The 20,222-nt window shown below is 42.6% G+C and overlaps 1 protein-coding gene across 3 annotated transcripts in view; it reads right to left on the reverse strand.

Annotated features, from left to right (window-relative positions):
* plagl2 (pleiomorphic adenoma gene-like 2) overlaps positions 1-19,692 on the reverse strand; it is an 85,390-nt gene extending 65,698 nt beyond the window's left edge. For all 3 annotated transcript variants that reach the window (XM_034078725.2, XM_034078724.2, XM_034078723.2), the window contains exon 1: positions 19,489-19,692. The gene's annotated coding sequence lies outside the window, so the exon portion shown is untranslated. The remainder of the gene's footprint in view (positions 1-19,488) is intronic.
* Between the last annotated feature and the right edge of the window lie 530 nt (positions 19,693-20,222).

A 20,222-nucleotide genomic window follows, 5' to 3' on the forward strand; every position in this document is an offset into this window, starting at 1 on the left:
CTGGCCCCGTGTATCTCCTAATCGCTATAACCGGCCCGCTCTCGTCTATCCCACGTGCTCCACTGAGATCCAGCACCTAGTTTCAGGCGGCCTGTGGAACTGCCAGTCAGCTGTTCCTAAGGCTGACTTCATCTCTGGCTCCGCCTCCCTGCAGTCTCTGGATTTCCTTGCTCTCACTGAGACGTGGATTACTCCATCCAACACATCCACCCCAGCAGCTCTCTCCACAGCATATTCCTTCTCCCATACACCCAGACCCACTGGCAGAGGTGGTGGCACTGGTCTCCTGCTCTCTCCCAAATGGAGCTTTTCCCTCTTCAAGCTACCTAACTTCACTCCTTCCACCTTTGAATTCCATGCCGTCACAGTAACCCATCCTATACAACTGACCATTGTTGTTCTCTACCGTCCACCAGGCGCCTTGGGGGACTTCTTGGATGAATTAGATCATCTCCTCTCACACATCCCTGAAACTGGTCCTCCCGCTGTACTTCTCGGAGACTTCAACCTCCAGACGGGGAAGATAGACGAACTAACATCTCTGTTAACCACCTTTGCTTTCTCACTGTCTCCGTCCCCACCGACTCATAAAGCTGGCAATGTCCTTGATCTCATATCCTCAAGGAACTGCACTACTTCTAACCTCTCTGTAAACCCGCTCCACACATCCGATCACTTCTTCATTTCATTCTCTTTACCCCTTTCCAAACATAACAAACTAATCTCTTCTCATCCTGCACTTGTCCGCCGTAACCTCCGTTCCCTCTCCCCCTCTACCTTTGCCTCCTCGGTGCTCTCAGCCCTCCCTTCCTCTGACTCGTTCCAACTCCTGCCTCCAAACTCTGCTGCAGAAACTCTCCTCTCTACTCTCTCATCCTCTCTGGACTCTCTCTGTCCTCTTACATCTCGGCAGGCTCGTCAGTCCCCTCCTGCTCCCTGGCTAAATGACGCACTGCGTGCTAATAGAACCGTCCTTAGGGCAGCAGAGCGGAAATGGTGGAAATCCAAACACCGTGACGACCTCCTAACCTATCAGGCTCTCCTCTCCTCTTTCTCTGCTTCCATCTCTCAGACAAAAAGCACTTTCTTTCAAGATAAGATCCAATCTTCCTATTCCAATCCTAAAAAACTATTTTCCATCTTCTCCACCCTCTTGGACCCCCCCAAAGCCCCTTCCCCCTCCTCCCTTCTGTCAAGCGACTTTGTTAACCACTTTGAAAAAAAGGTTTACGACATTCGCTCTTCTTTTTCTGACTCACCCCTACTCACCGCCGGATCACCTGAGCCACCTTCAACCGGCACACTAACCTCCTTTTCCCCTCTCTCTCCAAGTGAGGTTCTTACCCTCATTACCTCTGCCCGCCCCACCACCTGTCCTCTGGACCCTATCCCTTCAAACCTCCTTCAGACTATCGCTCCTGATATTCTACCATTTCTCACCCATTTCATCAACACTTCTCTAACTTCTGGTCACTTTCCAAACAGTCTCAAGGAGGCGAGAGTAAACCCTCTCCTGAAGAAACCCACTCTCAACCCGTCTGATGTTATAAACTACAGGCCTGTCTCTCTCCTCCCGTTCCTGTCTAAAACACTTGAACGCGCTGTCTTTAAACAACTCTCCTGTTATCTCCATCAGAACAACCTTCTGGATCTGCACCAGTCTGCTTTTAAGGCAGGTCACTCCACAGAAACTGCTCTCCTTGCTGTCACTGAGGAACTGCACACTGCTAAAGCAGCCTCCCTCTTCTCTGTCCTCATCCTGTTGGACCTGTCTGCTGCATTCGACACGGTGAACCATCAGATCCTCCTTCGCACTCTCCAAGAACTTGGAGTTTCAGGCTCTGCACTTTCCCTCCTCACCTCATACCTCAAAGACCGCACCTACAGGGTTACTTGGAGAGGGTCTGAGTCCGACCCTTGTCAATTAACTACAGGGGTCCCTCAGGGCTCTGTTCTTGGTCCTCTCCTCTTCTCCCTGTACACAAACTCGCTCGGATCTGTCATTAGCCCGCATGGTTTTTCATACCACTGCTACGCTGACGACACCCAATTAATTCTGTCCTTTCCCCGCTCAGAGACCCAGGTCGTCGCACGCATCTCTGCTTGTTTAGCTGACATCTCTCAGTGGATGTCCGCTCATCATCTCAAGCTCAACCTTGACAAGACAAGTGCTTTTCCTTCCGGGAACAGATTGTCCCTCTCTTGACCTAACTATCAACATCGGCCCCTCTGTTGTTTCCCCGACTCAGACTGCAAGGAATCTGGGTGTTATCCTAGATAACAACCTGTCGTTTACTGCAAACATCGCTGCTACAACCCGCTGCTGCAGATACACGCTTTTCAACATCAGGAGGATACGCCCACAGCTGACCCAGAAATCGACGCAGGTTCTGGTCCAGGCTCTCGTCACCTCACGCCTAGACTACTGCAACTCCCTCCTGGCTGGTCTACCTGCATGTGCCATCCGACCTCTGCAGCTCATCCAGAATGCAGCGGCTCGTCTGGTCTTCAACCTTCCAAAATGTTCCCACACCACGCCGCTCCTCCGCTCCCTCCACTGGCTTCCGGTAACTGCTAGAATCCACTTCAAGACACTGGTGCTTGCGTACCATGCTGCGAATGGATCTGGCCCTTCCTACATCCAGGACATGGTTAAACCGTACACCCCAGCACGTGCTCTACGTTCTGCATCAGCCAAACGGCTCGCTGCACCCTCGCTGCGAGGGGGACCCAAGTTCCCATCAGCAAAAACACGTGGGTTTGCTATCCTGGCTCCAAAATGGTGGAATGAGCTCCCCATTGAAATCAGGACCGCAGAAAGCTTACACACCTTCCGGCGCAGACTGAAAACTCATCTCTTTCGACTCCACTTCGAGCGATAGAATGACTAACAAAGAACTGCTAACAGAGCACTTATATACTAATAAAGGACTGGCTTAGCCAGTTGAGCAGCACTTGAAACGATTGGCTCTTTGAAACCTGATGTTCTTATATGATTCTGTTTTCCTCAAGGTTGTGTCTTCCTGGTCGAATGTACTTATTGTAAGTCGCTTTGGATAAAAGCGTCAGCTAAATGCAATGTAATGTAATGTAATGATTATGTGAAATGATAGAGAGATCTCCAAAACAGCTATAGAACGGACATTTCAGGGCTCTCGACTAACTTCCCCCATCCTCCCGGAACCGTCCCGAAATACAATCCAAGCCGTCCCGAAATTAATGTGGACCGTCCCGAATTTTTTTTTGTTCTACATTATCATTAGTTAAAATCATTCAAAGTGACCTTTAACATAAATAAAACATCATACAAATCATTAGATGATAATTCATCAACCTTTTTATTTTAGTAAATCATTCAATCACATAAACAAAGGCCAAATATATTTAAACAAACACACAAACGAGAAAATTACTCTAATATTGAATCCAATCAAGTCCCATCCAATTATCAAAAAAAATCCAACACTGTGTCCTGAAGACAGAACCCAGAGTAACCACTAACCAGGATGACAGTCTGTAACACAGTCAGGAGACCTTTACGAACTGCCCGCCCCCTCGCACACAGACGGGACAGAGAGATCTCATCTAGATTGGAAAGCTCGAAAATACATCATAGACGCATGTTTTAGTCTTATTGCATATTAGAAACGGAGTTGGTGAAACTAAAACTGCGATATAATGTGTATGTAGCAATAATACATATGACATATCTTTTTTAAATGTCTCCTGTACCGATAAAAAGTCTGATAACGTCGGAGCTTAACGTTACCACTGTCTTTAATAATTCCGGCCCGGGGCCCGTTTAATACCGGGGCTCGGTACCCATCCCTACATGGGGAGAGGCAGCATATTGCTAAGGACTAAATACGATGGAGGGTTCTCATCTCAGCCTTATTACTCATAGGGGATGAAGAGGAGTAAGTAAATAAAGAGGCCGGCGCTCCAGGGTCTGGTTCTGCTGTGCGTTTTTGTGATGTTACGGTAAAACATTTCAGAATTCCTCCACGGGATGCCATTGTCATTGTACATCACTCAACCCGCGAAATACACACACTTAGTACATAGCTAGACCCAGAGCCATATTATATTAATCTGGCTAGACCATAGAGAGCGCGAATTTGCGGACCAGGAATTCGCGGGCACAGCCAGCTGGGCGGCTGGCTGACAGCCAGCGGCACAGCAGTGGCTACATGTGTGTGTATTTCGCGGGTTGCTAAATGTTTTGTGCGTGTGTGTTTATGTTGACAAGGAGGTTTAATAACTGTGTGCTACACAAAACGTGCAGTCGGTTTCATTTTCATCGCCGTTTGTAGTAGAGTTAGCAGGATATTTTTATTTTAACTCTCGTCCCAAATTCGTCCCAAAATTATTTTTTATCCTCCCCGACACTATTTTTTTCGACGACGGGACGTCCTTAAGCTCGAGCCCTGGGACATGTTGAGACTTTTTTGTCATTTTCTGAGGAGGCTTGGTGGCTAGGGTATGCCTGCAACACATGTAATGATATATTTTGAGGCTTTTGTGACATGACATCTATCCGCCACCTAACTCTCAAATATCTCCAAACGTGTTCATCTTTCGGGCTCTTTAGGTCATTTGTGTTTCCCTCTTGTGTTTATTTCCAGCAGCTCTACAGTGGATCATCTCTGGAACCAACAGACTTCCCTCTATTCCCAAGTCAGTCAGAGCCTATAAGGTTAAGTACAAGTCGATCAGTGTCTGAGAGACGACCCCTTCACCAACGCTGTGTTTACTGCACAGAGAGAAAAGCCTATTAATAAATCTGTTGCAGACAGCCTGGCGGAAGTGGCCTGGGGGCTGTAAACTCAGAGTCTGAGAGGGGAGGATGGATGAAGAGCCAAACAGAGAGGGATGAGTGGACAGAGAGAAGAAAAGAGAGGACGGAAAGAAATTAAGATGGAAATAAAGGAAGGGAAAAGAGGGGAAAGGCGTTTGTGTGTGTGGTTTTGTGTGTTGTGTGTGTGGTGTAAACCATGGGTGCTGCTTGATGGATGGATGTAGGTTCTGAAAAGCCACAGCTGCCCAGCTCTTCCTAGAAAAAGATCCAGGAGGAAAAGTGGCAGTATGTGGTTTAAGCATCTAGCATCCTCTTACTATTTCTGCCCGGCATGCTGCAGAACGCGTCAGAATGTGCACCGGTCCAGAAACCTCAGCCAGAGAGAGTAAATGAGAGCATGTGTGCGTGTATTATTAACTCTGTGCCTATGCATAATAAAAAATGAAAATGTGAAGGTTATTTTTATGCTTTAATTAGCCTTGTAAATATGTGTGTGTGTGTGTGTGTGTGTGTGTGTGTGTGTGTGTGTGTGTGTGTGTGTGTGTGTGTGTGTGTGTGTGTGTGTGTGTGTGTGTGTGTGTGTGTGTGTGTGTGTGTGTGTGTGTGTGTGTGTGTGTGTGTGTGTGTGTGTGTGTGTGTGTGTGTGTGTGTGTGTGTGTGTGTGTGTGTGTGTGTGTGTGTGTGTGTGCGGGGGGGGGTGTGTGTATGTGTGCGAGTGTGTGTGCAGCGCTGGTCTGTTTTCAATCAGTCCATTACACAGCAAAGCATTATTCTTCTCTCTGTCACGGGTGCCAGCTAAAGGCAGTACATGTATGTAGCACTATAAGGATGTAGATGTTAGGTGCAGGTTTCTGTCCCCACAGAGACCTGTGTTCAATAAGACTATGGACTACGACTTTTGAGTTGACCGTTTATTGAACCATGGCTCATGGCTCCACAACAACAACTAACTGTATCCGGTTCACACATCTCCAAACTCCCGGTGCCATCTTAAAGGCAGTCACACCTGATGTGACGCATACTAATGCCAAATAAAAACTCATTTGAAAAAGTCTGAATGTTAATACGTGTACTTTATGAATCAGTACAGTGATCATGTAAAGTTTAAGATGAAATCAAAAACGGTTGAATTTGAGATTTTGCAGGTATTGCTGAGTCAGAATGAGTCTCCTTAGTCAGGTTGTGTTTTTAGTTTGTCAGCGGGAATAAAGAAATAAACACTGGGCTGATTTCCATGAAGCTTGGTGGAAGGGTTGAGCCAGGGGAGAACTCCAGAGATTCTGGAAGTGTCCCCGTGGTTCGGGTCACACTCAAGAGTCATGAACTCACACAATGTCAGCAACGAGAACCAATAGATCTGAAGTGTGCTGCTCTTCGTTAGAATTAGCCACCATGCTAGTGACATCAGACCACAGGCGCTATGCTGTCGCACCAGGTCTCTGGTCAATGCTAACATGTTAGTTAGGGTTAGTGTGGCTCCTGCTAGCTAATATTAGCTTACCCTACGCTACAGCTCCTACTAGTAACAGCATAACTCAAAAGTACTGAATTAAGAAATTGTGTTTTATTGCTGACTAATTTGACATTACATTCATTCCAGTTCATCAGTTGTTGTTTTTATTGACCTACTCTCACTTTTAATCTAACACTTATGTGCAGCAGAGTGTAAACAAAATAGAAAATTGACACTTCAATTACAAATCATCAACCAATATTTGCACTTATCTAAATCAAAGTCTAAGTTGCATGGATGATAAAATAAGAATTGGAGAGAAACATGATGAGGGAACAGGGCTGGATACTTTCCTTTCAAATTGAACAACTGAGTTTCAGTTCTGATACTCTACTTTTTGAAATACTTCCCTTTCCTTATTTCTGAGGAATCAAGACTTTGCTTGAATAAAAAAACGGTCTGAAACTGGCAACATGATAACTCAAATCAGTAAATATCAAATAAAAGATGTTAGTAGCCAACTATCACACTCTTCCATACTTTCTGTACCCGACTCACCCCACCCCCCCCCCCCCCTCCGCTCAGAGTGACCTGGACGACCAACAGCTCCTGTGTGAGAGCTCACATATCAAAAATAAATAAATCTCCCCCTGCCTGTCCAACAACACACAAGCATGTAAACACATGTGAGTACAGAAAGAGCGCAAACACACACACACACACACACACACACACACCCTTCTCCTGCGGTGCCCCACATATTCCAGTTCTCATGCTTAGTTTTTTTTCTCCCGCTTTCCTGAGAAAATAATAAATAGTTCCATCTTGTTGCAGCCCCTCAGTGAACAACATCCATTCTAGCATGAACCCAGTGTCCCCCCTCCCTCACCCAGTGTCCCCCACTCCCTCAGTGTCCCCCGCTCCCTCACCCAGTGTCCCCCGCTCCCTCAGTGTCCCCCGCTCCCTCACCCAGTGTCCCCCGCTCCCTCAGTGTCCCCCGCTCCCTCACCCCCCTGTCCTGCCTCTCGAAGGTGAAGAAGTACAAAGAGAGGGATCAGAGCTTTTCCGATTCTTCCCTGGTTATTAACTACCGTTTGTCCCTCAGAGAGTCCCCCCCCCCCCCATTAACCCAACTGATGCTCTTTTCTCATGGAAATCAGCCTGCTGCTGCTGCTGCCTCTGCTGCCACTACACCACCGCTGCCTGCAGAGGAGCAAGGGATTGTGGGGGATTTTCAGAGAAGAAGACCTCCCTAAAGCCTCTCTCTCTCTCTCTCTCTCTCTCTCAAACACATCAGTTAATCACAAAGACAAACAGTGAACGTGCTGCCTCCGACCACAGGGTAGGGATCTAATGTGCAGCAACGCAGGGGAGTTCATGAGAAGAAGATGGCCGGAATACTTTGGAGAGCAGAAAGGATACGAATGATCCACAGGCAAAATATGAAAAATCATCCGGAGCCTGACTGTAAGGAAAAATAGAAGAAAAAAAGGGACTCTTTCCTTATTTTAATATTGCACAAAAGGACGTAAAAAGACAAAGTATTACAAATATAGGTTTGCATGCTAATTGATTAATGTGTTTGGTCAAATGTTTGTCAAATAACTAATACAATCATTATTTAGTTACTACTTTTCAGATTTAGGTGATTAATACAAAATATGAAAAAACTAATATATAATCCAATATTATGATAGGATTCGCTTGCTAGTATATAATGTCATTCTAATAACACCCAATTTAACCAGGTCTGCACTTGGAGTGAAGTACACATGAATGCATCAATAATTATATTATAATAATTGAAAATATATTTGTTCCCTTTTACTTCGGTAGAACATAGTATTTTCAGAGTACTTCTTCCACATTTGTCATTGTTTCATGTATTATTGTGTGTGTGTGTGTGTGTGTGCGTGCGTGCGTGCGTGCGTGTGTGTGTGTGTGCGTGGATCAGGTTGTTATAGTGAGAGAAGCAAACATCAACATGAGTCTCAACTTGCACAGCAACAAAGCCTTTGTCTCGTGACACACTCACTTCCATTCCCTTCGTATGTAGCTGCAGGCGCTGAGGAACGCGCTGAGTTGAAGTGGAGGGGAAAGTATGGGCATAGATATGTCTCATAATTATTTGTGTGAACATAAAAATTATTTGTGTGTAAATATGTGATGTGTAAATGTAAAACACTATTCACAAATGCATTTAAAAGATTTGCAAACTCACAAATAAATGTGCAAGTGTAAAACGGATCAGCAAATACGCTAAATATTTTCACAAATAAAAAAAAGATCTGTGAATATCTCTTTAACATTTACAACTTTCGATCAGGCATTTGTGAATCCATTTTGTATTTGTTGACCAAAAATGCGCTTGCGGATCTCAAATCTCTGCTCGTGGATCGTCTTTTTACACACACGGAATTTTGAGACATATTTTCCGCCGGTCTCGGCTAAAATCTACTCGTGTCACTCGGTTATTTTTCGGAAACCACGTGATGGCCAGCTGATGACGACATTTCCGCATGATTTCAAAGTAAGAGCATGATGGTTTGTTTAATGCTCTGTTTTTTTATTATAATGAACAGCGGAATGTTAGATGCATTCTTTATCACCATCATCATCATCATCATTATTATCATCATCATCATCATCATCATGTTATAGTGATGCAGTTAGTTTGTGTTAGTTTATTGATTCAATACAGCATATATCGAGCACTTTCGTTGATGTTGAAGTGCAGGCTATACGCCACGTTCGGGTCCCGGGGGGGGCAGCTGGCAGCGAAGCAGCCCAGATAACACTCTTTCTTCATTGTTTGTTGTGTATTTAGTCAAGCGGGTCAAAGTTACAAAGCACTTCACATCTTATTAATCGGCCTAATTTTACCTTACCAGTGCAGTGATAAAGTAATCTGTAGAAAAGCACCGTATTTAAGTCAGCCTTCATAGTAAGTGTGACAAAGGGAACTTCGTCACTATGGACTGACGGCTTCAGGCCGGGTGATATGGCACTTTATTAGCGTGATTGCACAGTATGGCTGCAGTCGAATACTCCAAAGATCAGCTCCTAAGTTCTAACCCTATCGTCTATTCCTTGACCTCTGAGTGAAAGGTCACGGGGTTAAGGGATAGTGGATAGGAGAATTCAAAAGGACCTGGGAGAAGAGACTGCGGTACTTTAGAGAATCCGACTGCACTTTCACTATCCGACGTGTTTATGATGCGCCAGCGGAGGTCATGAATGTGCGTCTGCTGCTGTGGGGTAACCATGGAAACCACAGTTCTCTATACAGCGGACTACAACATGGATGTTCAATAAGAACGAGGGACTACTGTAAACTCATCTAGAGACTCTGCACCGTGCTCTGATGCTGCTGCTTTGCTTTATGAACGGGGACAACAGAGAAACATATTCTTCAGGACCAAAGTTGGAATTGAAATAAAAAAGGAAAGTGAAACTTATGCTCGTCACCCTCTCCCTCCGGTCCACATTAATACCAATGATCCCAATACGTATGATTGTATGAACTAAAGATCTTAAAATCAATACGAATGTATTTATTATAAACGTTAGTCCTTAACATCTATCACTGTGTATATCACCATTCAAACATCTTTTAGCAGTTGAACAAACCCCACACAGCTCAGTAAAGACTGAAATGTTGACTTTATTTGATCATTTCAGTAAAAACTAACGTTCATATTTCTCTTTTTGATTATAATACTGATGAACGTTCAGAACAAAGCACTTTGGCAACTTACCACATACGTTTTAAAAAGCTTAATAAGCACCGTAACTTTCATGATATCATTTCTCGGTCATAATCGGTTGTTTCCGTGAACGGCCGACTGTTGAGTGACGGCAAATGCTGCGGCTGCAAGGCATTGTGGGGCAGCATTTTCGCTTCTCCTGTCGGATAGGGAGGTCCAGTGGTTCCTAAGCTAAAGGAGGTTATAAAGGAAGTTTGAAACCTCCTTTCCTTTCATTCTCATCATTCTAGAGAATTGGAACGGCACTTATCATGGCTGCCACTGAGGGACTTCCGGGTCATTTCACTCCTTTAGGAAGGTTCCTAAGCTAAATGGACTATTCGACCTCAGCCCAAATGTTGTCTGTGGCTGATGATTGTGTGCACCTGGTGTCCTGTGGTGTCTCCTCCCCCCTCACCTGGTGTCCTGTGGTGTCTCCTCCCCCCTCACATGGTGTCCTGTGTTGTCTCCTCCCCCCTCACCTGTGTCTTGTTGTGCTGATTAGAGTGTGTGTATTTAGGCTCTGTTTCTCTGTCTGTTGAGGGGGCTGGGTGTGTGTGAGAGATCCTGGTGGCTGCAGGACGTGTGCAAGGAGAACAGCAGGATTGAAGCTGTGAACGTTGTGCCCATGATTTTAATAAATGCCCACGTCGGGTTATATTTGTGGACGTTCTGCCTCTGCCTCCTTCCTTGGTCTGGCCGCTCAACGGTCAGCTTCACAGTAAGGCTACATTAAATGTTATAATATTCATCGTGTCCTTTCTACTGTATATGCATATATTCCTGTCTATTGCTTTCATTTGTATTTAATGTTATTGTGTTTATACTTGTTTCCACACATTTCACAATTTGGGATGAATGAAGTGTCTATCTATATATGATATCCATCTATCTATCTGTCCGTCTATCTATCTAACTATCCATCTATCTGTCTGTCTAACTGTCTGTCTGTCTACCTACTATACCTGCCTGCCTATACCTACCTACTAGTTGTTTTGTTTGGAAAGGTGTTGTCATTGTATTGCTCTTTACCGGCACCTGCAGAGTACAGGACTTTACATTGTACTTACAATTTTACATTATAACTTTGACCCGCTTGACTGAATACACAACAAACAATGAAGAAAGAGTTTTATCTGGGCTGCTTCGCTGCCAGCTGCCCCATCTAACGTTCCGCTGTTCATTATAATAAAAAACAGAGCATTAAGTCCCTGAAGGAGGAACCTATTGCGGTGAGCACGTTGCACGTTGTAACTTCCGGTTGTTGTTGTCATTTCGTTCTGTTGCTGATAGCTTATTAACTTAAACTTAATCGATCGTTTTAAAACTCTTGTTCACGGCAACTGCCTGACGTTGTAATCACACGTTACTACAGCTTAAGCACTCACAACTCTCCTTCTCTTAGCGACTGTAACTCCAAAGTTGCCTACACTCTTTTCGGGTTTGCTAACGGTAGCTACTTTAGCTTGATAGCTAGCCATGGCTCTTTCCCCACCTTCTGGTGCTATTTCCTGCTCTTCCTGTCTCATGTTTGGTTACTTCCCGGTCTCCTTTACTGGTAAGGATACATGTGTTAAATGTAGTATAGTTGGAGGCGGGAATCATAGCCATAGAAGCCCGGCTCCGCATCTTAGAAAGTAACTCAGCTAAAGTAAAGCCCATGTTAGCATGTGCGGACCGGCAAAAGGTAGCTCCTCTTAGCCGTCCCCCGGCAACTCCCGAGCAGCAGGGAGGCTGGGTGACTGTTCAGAAGGGGCATAACGCGAAACCCGCAGGTCCCCACCAACCCGTTCACGTATCTAACAGATATTCCCCACTCAGCGAGACACCCGCTGAGAAGCCAACTCTGGTTATTGGTAGCTCTATTATGAGACACGTGAATCTAGAGACCGAAGCCTCCACAGTCACATGCATTCCGGGGGCCAGAGCGGGCGACGTTGAGGCGCATCTTAAACTGCTGGCTAAAGATAAACGTAAATACAGTAGGATTGTTATTCACGTCGGTGGTAATGATGTTCGTTTACGCCAATCAGAATGCACCAAACTTAATGTGGAGTCGGTGTGTAGTTATGCTAAAACAATGTCGGACACCGTAATCTTCTCTGGTCCCCTGGTTGTCTTGGTGGTGCCCAGCAAACAATGTGGGCTTCGTAAATAATTGGACAGCCTTCTGGGGAAAACCTGGTCTGATTAAGAGAGACGGCATTCACCCTACTTTGAAAGGTGCAGATCTCATTTCGGCAAACATTTCAGGGCTTTGTGGACGTAATCCATGACAAACTGGAGTTGAGACCAGGAGGCAGAGTCGCAGTCTTACACGCTTCTCTGCGCTCTCTCCTAGGCAGTCACCCATAGGAATCCCGAACCCAATAAAATACCCAATATTAACGGTGTGTGTGTCTGCCCAAGGACAATTTAAGGTAAAACCTAATAGAGGTGTCATACATAATAACCTAATAAAAGTAAATGTAACAACTACTACAGTGCAACAAAACAGGAAGATTAAATGTGGTCTCTTAAACATAAGATCTCTAGCATCTAAAGCAATATTGGTAAATGATTTAATATCAGATTATAATATTGATATATGCTGTCTCACTGAAACTTGGTTGAGACATGAAGAATATGTCAGCATAAATGAGGCCACTCCACCCAGCCATGTCAACACTCATATTGCTCGAGGCACGGGCCGAGGAGGTGGAGTTGCAGCAATCTTTGACTCAAGTTTACTTATCAATACTAAACCAAAATTAAATTATACCTCCTTTGAAAGCCTCGTTTTTAGTCTTACGCATCCGACTTGGAAAACTTTGCAGCCAATCTTATTTGTTACAGTGTATCGTGCACCAGGTCCTTATTCAGAATTCTTATCAGAATTCTCTGAGTTTTTATCAACTTTGGTTCTTAAAACAGACAAAGTAATTATCGTAGGTGACTTTAATATTCATGTTGACGATGATAAAAATAGCCTTACTGTTGCATTTAACTCTATATTAGATTCTGTTGGTTTCTGTCAGAGTGTAAATAAACCAACCCACTGCTATAATCACACTCTCGACCTTGTTCTGACTTATGGTATTGAAATTGAGCAACTATTAGTCGAACCGCATAATCCTGCTTTATCCGACCATTTCTTAGTAACTTTTGAAGTACTTTTACGAGACTACAAAGCATTAGTCAAAAGCTCCTGCAGCAGAAACCTATCTGTTAGTGCTATAGCCACATTTAAGGAAGAGATTCAACCAATACTTAACTCGATAGCATGTCTGCATGTAGGGGAGGAAACTTATACAAAATGTACACCACCCCAAATTGATCATGTTGTTGATAGTGCTATAGATGCGCTGCGAATAAAATTAGACTCTGTTGCTCCTTTGAAAAAGAAAAAAATAAAACAACATAGATTAGCTCCATGGCATAATGCCGAAACCCGCAAAATAAAGCAAAAGTCTAGACAACTTGAAAGGATATGGCGTTCCACTAAACTTGAAGAATCTCGTTTAATTTGGCATATTACTCTAAATGAATATAAGAAAGCACTGCGTAAAGCGAGAGCAGCCTACTACTCTTCATTAATAGATGAGAATAAGAATAATGCAAGATTTCTTTTCAGCACTGTAGCCAGGCTGACAGAGAGCCACAGCTCGATTGAGCCTTCTATTCCCTTAGCACTCAGTAGTAATGATTTTATGTGCTTTTTTAACGATAAAAGTGTTACTCTTAGAAACAAAATGAATGACCTCTTGCCTTCGACCAGTATAGTGTTATCAACAGCTCCCGGAATCGTAAGTTCTAATATTACACTAGATAGTAAACTAGAATGCTTTTCAGCCATTAACCTTGAACAATTACATTCAATGATTCTCTCTTCTAAACCATCAACGTGCATGTTAGACCCAATTCCAACTAAGCTGTTGAAGGAAGTTTTTCCATTAATTAGCACTTCTTTATTAAATATTATGAATATGTCTTTATTATCAGGCTATGTTCCACAATCATTCAAAGTAGCAGTGATAAAACCGCTTCTTAAAAAGCACAACCTCGATCCAGAGGTTTTAGCCAACTATAGACCTATTTCTAATCTTCCGTTCCTCTCAAAAATTCTTGAGAAAGCGGTCGCAAAACAGTTGTGTGATTACTTAAAAAACAATGATTTATTTGAAGATTTTCAGTCTGGCTTTAGAACACATCATAGCACAGAGACAGCTCTGGTTAAAGTCACAAATGACATTCTAATAGCCTCAGACAAGGGACTTGTCTCTATTCTTGTTTTGCTCGATCTCAGTGCTGCATTTGATACTATCGACCATGATATCCTATTGCAAAGACTAGAGCACTTAGTTGGCATACAGGGAACTGCTTTAGGCTGGTTTAGGTCCTATCTATCTGAACGCTCTCAGTTTGTACGTGTTAACGATGAATCTTCCACGCAAACCAAAGTTAGCCATGGAGTGCCACAGGGCTCAGTGCTCGGACCTATTTTGTTCATATTATATATGCTTCCGTTAGGCAATATTATAAGGAATCATTCTGTAAACTTTCATTGTTATGCGGATGATACTCAACTATATTTATCAATCAAGCCTGATGAAATTAATCATCTAAATAAAATTCAAGACTGCCTTAAGGACTTAAAAACGTGGATGACCTTAAACTTTTTGATGTTAAACACGACCAAAACTGAAGTTATTGTACTTGGCCCGAAGAATCTACGAAACAAATTATCTAAAGACATACTAACTATGGATGGCATTAATTTGGCCTCCAGTGAGACTGTAAGGAATCTTGGTGTTATATTTGATCAGGATTTATCCTTTAACGCCCACATAAAATCAATTTCAAGGACCGCCTACTTCCATCTACGTAACATTGCAAAAATCAGGCATATCTTGCCTCAAAACGATGCAGAGAAACTAGTCCATGCATTTGTTACTTCTAGGCTGGATTATTGTAACTCTTTATTATCAGGGAGTACCAAGAAGTCAGTCAAGTCGCTTCAGCTGATTCAAAATGCTGCGGCTCGTGTACTAACCAGAGTTAGGAAAAGGGACCACATTACTCCTGTTCTGGCTGCCTTACACTGGCTCCCTATAGAACACAGGATAGAATTTAAAATTCTTCTTCTCGCCTACAAAGCCCTTAATGGGCAGGCGCCATCTTACCTTAAATAACTCATTATACCCTACTGTCCTACTAGGGCATTGCGTTCCAAGAATGCAGGGTTGTTGGTTGTTCCTAGAATCTCTAAAAGTACAATGGGAGCCAGAGCCTTTTCTTATCAAGCTCCACATTTGTGGAATCAGCTTCCAGTTTGTGTTCGGGCGGCAGACACCCTATCCGTTTTTAAGAGTGCGCTTAAGACCTTCCTTTTTGATAAAGCTTATAGTTAGGGCTGATTAGATTCAGCCCCTAATTTTGCTGATATAGGCTTAGTTTGTCGGGGGACATCTTACTTCTTCCTTCTCTCTGTCTATACCCGTGTACACTCATGTTCCGATTAACCCAGCTTCCCCAAATGTCTTTCTTTTTGGTGTCTATATACGCTGGGATCCGGAGTCATGGATGATCCTGCGGTCCTGTGTCCTGGATCGCGAGCGCTGGATCTTGAGTCGTGGCTGTGGTCCTGGATCATAGGTCCTGGATGGATATCCTCGTGGATTCATCTTCCTATTATACACACATGCATTTCCAAACATTTGGACTACCTATGTTGCAAATGTATTATCTTTTCAATTTACACACGGCATCTATTGCACGTCTGTCCGTCCTGGGAGAGGGATCCCTCCTCTGTTGCTCTCCCTGAGGTTTCTCCCATTGTTCCCTTTAAACTGGGTTTTCTTTGGAAGTTTTTCCTTGTACGATGTGAGGGTCTAAGGACAGAGGGTGTCGTATTGTCATACTGATATTCTGTACACACTGTGAAGACCACTGAGACAAATGTACATTTGTGATATTGGGCTATATAAATAAACATTGATTGATTGATTGATTGATTGATTGATTGATAAACAAACCATCATGCTCTTACTTTGAAATCATGCCGAAATGTCGTCATCAGCAGGCCATCACGTGGTTTCCGAAAATAACCGAGTGACACGAGTAGATTTTAGAAAATATGTCTCAAAATTCCGTGTGTGTAAAAAAACGATCCACGAGCAGAGATTTGAGATCCGCAAGCGCATTTTTGGTCAACAAATACAAAATGGATTCACAAATGCCTGATCGAAAGTTGTAAATGTTAAAGAGATATTCACAGATCTTTTTTTTATTTGTGAAAATATTTAGCGTATTTGCAGATCCGTTTTACACTTGCACATTTATTTGTGAGTTTGCAAATCTTTTAAATGCATTTGTGGTGTTTTACATTTACACATCACATATTTACACACAAATTATTTTTATGTTCACACAAATAATTATGAGACATATCTCTGCCCATAGAAAAGCCTTATTAATAATGTTTATGTTTGTCTTTTTGCAGAAGGCTATGTGAGAACCCTATGGTGCCGGGGGAAATATACGAGTAGAGAAATCAATGACTTCATCCACAGCAGGAGATTCATATTGAAGTCATTTTCCAAGAGAACATACTAAACACATCCGTTATCTTCTCGGCGACGGCATGCTGTTTTTCTGTGTGTTGTGTTCATCATTTTGTCAGGAGGAAAAAACAAGTTGAGTTAAGAGCTAAAACTTTGATTTAAGGAATCCAAAAGGGTTTTTTCTTCTTTTATTAACTAATAGAGAAATGAACTTGCAGATTATTATAGAATGAACATAATCATTAGCATCAATGATCTTCTGTTTAGCTGTGGAGATCCACATGTGCAACTCCTGTAAATCTAAACTAACCAGTGATGCAGATTATTTTCCAGATGAATCATTTAGTCCAGCAGATAATAGAGGAACATGTTGTGTTTAATTGTTTTGTCATTTCAAAGCACAAAGACATTAACTTTAATAAGATATTCCATATTTGAGAGGCTGAAAATATTGTTGCATGAAAACTTACTTTCACATTTAATTGATGATTAAAATAGCAAAACAAAAAATGATTTTGATAAACTAACATTAGTCAACTGATTTTAGCAGCTCGAAGTCTGCTTAGCTTCAAGCTGATATTAAAAACATGAAATGATCAGGTAGGCTAGGTAAGAATGGAGAAACCAGCTCGAGGAAGCTAGAATTTGAAAGTACACAAAACAAATATGCCCCTTCCTTCAGACTTCCTTACAGAGCCCCTCCTCCAACACACGCGCCAATGACCAATGAGGGCACGAGATAAATGTGTGCACGAGATGGAAGGCTGACAGGCAAGTAGGCCAACCAGTTATTTGCTGCGGGCCGAGGCAGATCATTGGACTTGCTTTTTACTGCACCACGGCTTCCACGGATTAAATATTTGTATATATTTATTGTCAAAGCATTTCATGTATTCATTGCTATCGGGATGTTAAGTGTTTTCTGAATGACCCACCCCACCTTTCAGTGCAATGTAACTGAAAGCTCCGTGCTGAACAGGGAAGGAGTAACAGTAGTGTTGTTAACTGTGAAGACTTGTGACAACAACACTCAAATGTCAACATGTAGTAAAATAATACAAACAATAGCACAAAAAACTAGGATGCCGGTAAACTCATTATTAATCTGTTGGAATAATAGTTAGTTTTTATAACTTCAAACGATAGTTTATGATTCTGATGAAGAGATTGGAATAAACTAAGTAAATTTACTTAAGTACCCTATTTAATTAAAATGTTGAGGTATTTGAACTTTTGTAATGCTTGATACTTCTACTCCACTTCATTTATTTAACAGCTTTAGCTTCTTTTAACAAAATGCATCTCTAAATATGAAACTAATGGACTAACTCTTTAAGTCACAGAAGAGTCAACTTATTTAAATATATTACAAAAAGTAAATCAGAGCTTTTTTTTAATATAATTATATACAAACATAAAGGTAATGTTTCTACACAATGATTACTTTTTATACTTTGAGTACATTTTACTGACGATACTTTTGTACTTTCACTTGAATGCAGGACTTTTACTTGTAATGAAGTATTTTGACAATGTATTACTTCTGATCTGAATGAGAACAATGTGGTACTTCTGATCTGAATACTTCTTCCACTGCTGACAACACACGTGTAAAAAGTAGACGCCTGGAGCTATCAATAACAAGTGCATAAACGGAACCCCCATATTCTGAGCCCAACCCCCCCTTTGCTGGGGTCTTGGTTGTTATTTACCCGCTTCCAAGGAAAAGCAACACTCTCTCTCTCTCCCTGACACACACGCGCGCGCGCGCACGCGCAGGCAAGAGACAAAAAAACATCCGATTTGCGACAAAAATGCCGTAAGCTTGTAGAAGGACAGCGTATGAGCCACAGATACATTCAGACAGCCACAATAAGTGATCAGTACACGGCTGAATATTCCACACCACTGAAGTCCTCATGTATTCAGAGCATGTCACAGTATGATGCACACACAGCTTCCACATTACAGAAACCAGAGGGGGAAGTAACTCAAGTAGGCTACTGTAGCCTACTGAAGTACAATTTTGAGTTACTTGTACTTTACTTGAGTATTTCCATGTTATGCTACTTTGTAGGCCTACTTCTACTCCACTACAGTTGAGAGGTGCACTTGTACTCCTCTACATGTATTTAATACCTTTAGTTAGTGCGGATGAATTATGTAAATATAATCAAGTGTTAAATCTTTAGTTCCACCTGGAGTAAATTCACAAGCTACCCTGCAGTCTACAAAGTCATTCAAACTATCTGCACCTTTACCAGCTTTGAGAACACTTTCATGAGCAATCATTATAAAACATATCATATATATTATTCTGAAATGGACCAATCTGCACAATGACTACTTTAACTATATTTTGATGCTAATTTGTTGTAGTTCAGTAACATTTAGAATGCAGGAATTGTACTTGTACAATAGCTTTCCTACATAGGCCTACTTGTACTTTTACTCATGAACAAGATCTGAGTCCTTCTCTCACAACTGACAGTAACTTGTATCAGTCCTCTCTCCCCTCTCAATGGGACGTCCCCCTATCTCCCTCCGCTCTGCATGCGCCACACTTGATAAATATTCAGAAATTGCCTAAAACTCCGCAGATTGTTGAAAACATGAACCCAACATCAGCCCCCAAATCCGGGGGGCAAGGGACAAAGTGCACCGTGTCAAACAACTCCACAGATCCGACCTGGCAACACATTTATCGAGCAAAAAGAGCCTCGCGAGGCAGAGGAGGCGAAATTAAAAATTAAATACCCAGATACTTCCACGCTGCCAGAAAAACAAGCAAAAGTCCGCTGGTAACAACACAACACTCGGCGGTGGCGCACTTCGATGCGTCGGGCCGGGACAGTGGGTATACAGTTGTTTAAAAGGCAAATCATGCCCACATCGGGACGTGCAGCCACATTATGAGTCTAACTGAGAGAAGGCGAGCAGTTTACCCACCAGAAAGTTTCCAGCACCGCATTAGTCAGCTCACATGGAGCCCCGGTAAGCTTCCATCCCGGACCGGATCGACACCCGCCGCACGAGAGCCCTGTCGCCGCTCCGCGTGCTTTCCTCCCCGCGGGCTGGCCTTTTATTATTTGTTTCGATTTGTTTCCCAATAATTGTTCTATATTCGGGGCCTGAGAGTGTGTCTGGCTCCCCTCAGGCTGCAGCGGAGTTATGGGGCGGTAAGCATTGTGGGAGTGTGACGTCAGGACTTTCAGAAACTTTTTTCTTTTTTTTCTTTTTTTTCTCAGCAGAGACAGTTTACTGGTTTATCTCCACTGATCATTCTGTTAACACCTGCAGCTATACATCCTGTACCACATACACATAATTAGCACTTTATTCTGTCATTCCCGATCCTGGAGCTAGAGTACCTATTAGCCGACATATTAGGCCTAATTACAATTCAATGTTTCAATTATTTGTGTATTGTTGCCTATAGTCATAAATATAAACAGTGTTATTTAGCCTACTGTTTGATAGCCTAAAATGTTTATGTGAATATTTTTAAAGCCTACTTTAGTTGTAGCCTACATATAAAAAAGAATTCTTAATTGTTTTTAAATATAAAATAACGGAACTATCTGTATTTGTTTAGTTTGTTTTATTCGGCTTTGTGTTGTCATCCGTGAAAAACAAGATATCACCTGATTCAATTTCTGCTAGTATACAAAAACACATTATAT

The sequence above is a fragment of the Pseudochaenichthys georgianus genome, unplaced genomic scaffold (genome assembly GCF_902827115.2).
Source record: "Pseudochaenichthys georgianus unplaced genomic scaffold, fPseGeo1.2 scaffold_471_arrow_ctg1, whole genome shotgun sequence".
NCBI classification, from domain to species: domain Eukaryota; kingdom Metazoa; phylum Chordata; class Actinopteri; order Perciformes; family Channichthyidae; genus Pseudochaenichthys; species Pseudochaenichthys georgianus.